The sequence below is a fragment of the Pteropus vampyrus genome, unplaced genomic scaffold (assembly GCF_000151845.1).
Source record: "Pteropus vampyrus isolate Shadow unplaced genomic scaffold, Pvam_2.0 Scaffold434, whole genome shotgun sequence".
NCBI lineage: Eukaryota > Metazoa > Chordata > Mammalia > Chiroptera > Pteropodidae > Pteropus > Pteropus vampyrus.
The window spans coordinates 850,116-853,701 of NW_011889215.1; the positions used below are offsets into that span (position 1 = coordinate 850,116).

The window sequence follows — 3,586 nt, forward strand, 5'->3', positions numbered from 1 at the left end:
CAGCAGTTACAAACAATAAGACTAAAACAACAAAAAATGCAATAAAGACATAAAACAACTACAAGTAAAAAAAACAGCATAATCCTAACTATATTCCAAACACTTCTTAGAGAACTTTTTACCTTAGAACTTTTAAAAAATTCTCATTTGACCTATGCAGCAACCCTATGGTATAGGTACTATTACCTCTGTTCCAAAGATGAGAAATTTAAGGCATATAGAAGTAAAGTAACATGCCCCAATGCTACAGAGTTAATGGCAGGACTAATATTCAAACAGTTACCATACTTCCAGAGTCAACACTCTTAAGCATCATACATACTGCCTAAAACACATTTAAAAAGATGTTTGACCTTACTCATTAAGAAATGCAATATTAAATAAGATTGCAATTTCACCTGTAGACTTGGTATATAATTGAAGGAGAAGAGAAGGGTCTCAGTCTTTATATAATGCACGTTGAGCCCTCCTTCTGAGCTCCCAAGCTCATTTTACAAGGCCACCATTACCCTGATTTCAAAACCAGACGAAGACATTACAAAAAAGAAAATTATAGGCTGATATCCCTGATGGATGTAGAGGCAAAAATCCTCAACAAAATAGTAGCAAATCGAATTCGGCAAAACATTAAAAATGTCATACACCATGATGAAGTGAGATTTATTCCTGGGATGCAAGGCTGGTTCAGTCTCCGAAAATCAATGTGATACACCACATTAACAAATTTAAAGTTAAAAATCACATAATCATATTAGTAGATGCAGAAAAAGTGGTTGATAAAATCTAGCATCCATTTATGGCAAAAATTCTCAGCAAAGAGAGAACATACCTCAACATAATAAAGGCCATATATGACAAACCCACAGCTAATGTCGTACTCAGTGGGGAAAAATAAAAAGTGTTTTCCTTTTTATTTTTCCCCCAGGATCAGGAATGAGACAAGGATGTCCACTTTCACCACTTTTATTCAACATAGTATTGGAAGTTCTAGCCATAGCAGTGAGACAAGAAAAAAATAAGCATTCAAATTGGAAAAGAAAAAGTAAAACTGTCCTTACTTGCAGATGACATGATACCATATATAGAGAACCCCAAAGATTACACCAAAAAACTTAGAACTGATAAATCACTTCAGTAAAGTAGCAAGACACAAAATTAACATTGAGAAGTTGGTTGCATTTTTACACACCAATAATGAACTATCGGAAAGAGAAATCAAGAAAACAATCCCACTTACAGTTGAATCAGAAACAATAAAATACCTAGAAATAAATTTAACCAAGGAGGTAAAAGGCCTGTATACCTGTAATTACTGTAATTACTATGCTTTACACCTGAAACTAATATAAAACAATATTAAATGTCAACTCTAATTAAAAAAAAAAAGACAGACATACAGACTGAAAGTTACGAGACAGAAAAAGATATTTCACAAAAATAGAAACAAAAAAGCTGAGGTAGCAATACTTATATCAGACAACAGACTTTAAAACAAAGGCCTTAATAAGAGACAAAGTAGGATCCAATAATTCCACTTCTGGTTATTTATCTGAAGAAACCCCATAAACTAATTCAAAAAGACAAATGCATGTCTATGTTTATGCAATATTATTTACAATAGCCAAGATATGGCAGCAACCTAAGTGTCCATTGATAGATAAATGGATAAAGAGGTGGTACATATATACAGTGAAATACTACTCAACTATATAAAAAAAGAAATCTTGTCACTTGCAACAACATAGATGGACCTATTATGCTAAGTGAAGTTAGACAAAGACAAATGTCATGTCATTTCATTTATATGTGAAATCTAAAGAACAAAATAAACAAAAACAGAAACAAACTCATAGAGGGCATTTTGATGGTTGCCAGATGAAAGGGTTGCTGGGAGAATGAATGAAAAAGGGGGAGAAATTAAGATGTGCTAATTGCCAGTTACAAAAACAGTCACAAGGATGTAGAGCATAGCATAGGGAACATAGTCAATAATGTAATAACTATGTATGATGTCAGATGACTACTAGACTTATTGAGGTGATCACTTCATCAGTTATATAAATGTCTAAGCAGTATGTTGCACTCCTGGAACTAATATAATATTGCATGTCAACTGTAATTAAAAAATAAAAATGATTAAAAAAAAGAAGAATGGTAAACTTAGCTACATAAGTATAAAAGCCAATGTTGTTGCACTTTGGTATGTAATTATCCTTTTATTTTTCCAATACAATTGAAAGGCCAATGTATAAAACAAAAATGAGAAATGTATAAAACAAAAATGAGAAATCAATAATCCAATAACAGGCATGCAAATTATAAATTAGACATAACTGATGACAACTGTAACATAATGGGGCAATACACTATTTAAAAATGCATTTTTGTACACTATTAAAACTAATCTGGCATTAATTCAATCTTGATTATTATGAAGTTATCAATTATAATCTCCAGGTAACCACTAAGAAAAATGCTAAAAAGTCCACAGAAAAATAAATGAGAAAAGAATCAAAACAGTACAATAGGAAAAAAAAAAAATCACTAAAAAAGGCAGCAATGAGGAAATTGAAGAACAAAAGTGATCCAAAACATAGAAAATAAACAGCAAAAGGCAGAAGTCCTTTCTTATCAACAATTACTTTAAATGTAAAGAGAATACTCTCCAATTAAGAAATAAATTAGCAGAAAGGAAAAAGAAAACAGGATCTAATTATATGCTGTCTATAAGAGATTCACTTTAGATTCAAAGACATGATTAAGTGAAAGAATGGAAAAAGACATTCCATGTAAATTAGTAACCAAAAGAAAGATGGGGTGGCTACATTAATATCAGACAAAATTGACTTTCAGAGAAAAACTGTCACAAGAAACAAACAAAAAAAAAGACATTATATATTGATAAAAGGGTCAACACATCAAGAAAATATAACAATTATAAATATATATGCTCCAAAATACAGAGCTCCAAAATATATAAAGCAAACAGAACTGAAAGTATAAAAAGACAGTTATTCAATAATAGTTGGAGACTTCAATAATCCAACTACTACACAGAAGTTCAATAAGAAAAGAGAGGACCTGAATAACACCATAAATCAACTAAACAAACCAACTAACAACAACAGCAGAATACACATTTTCTTAAATGTACACGAAACATTCTCCGTATGTTAGGCCTTAAAACAAGTCTCAATAAACTAAAAAGACTGAAATCATATAAAGTATGTTTTCCAATCACAAATAAATGAAAGAAATCAATAGAAGGAAAACGTAAAAATTCACAAGTATATACAATCTAAAAAACACAATCCTAACAAGCAGGTCAAAGGGAAAATTATGAGTGGAATAATAAAATACTGTGAGATAAATGAAAATAAAAACACAACATAAAAAACACATGAAATGCAGTGAGAACAGTACTTAGAGGGAAAGTAATAGTTGCAGACATCTACATTAGAAAAAGAAGACAGATCTTGAACACTCTCAAATCAATAACCTTACTCTATACCTTAAGGATCTAAGAATGAACAAAACCCATGGCTTGCACAAGAAAGGAAATGATAAAAATCAGAGAAGAGATAAA

The 3,586-nt window shown here is 31.0% G+C and overlaps 1 protein-coding gene across 1 annotated transcript in view; it reads right to left on the reverse strand.

Moving 5' to 3' along the window:
- SPIRE1 (spire type actin nucleation factor 1) overlaps positions 1-3,586 on the reverse strand; it is a 207,688-nt gene that overhangs the window by 54,639 nt on the left and 149,463 nt on the right. The gene's annotated exons all lie outside the window — the stretch shown is intronic.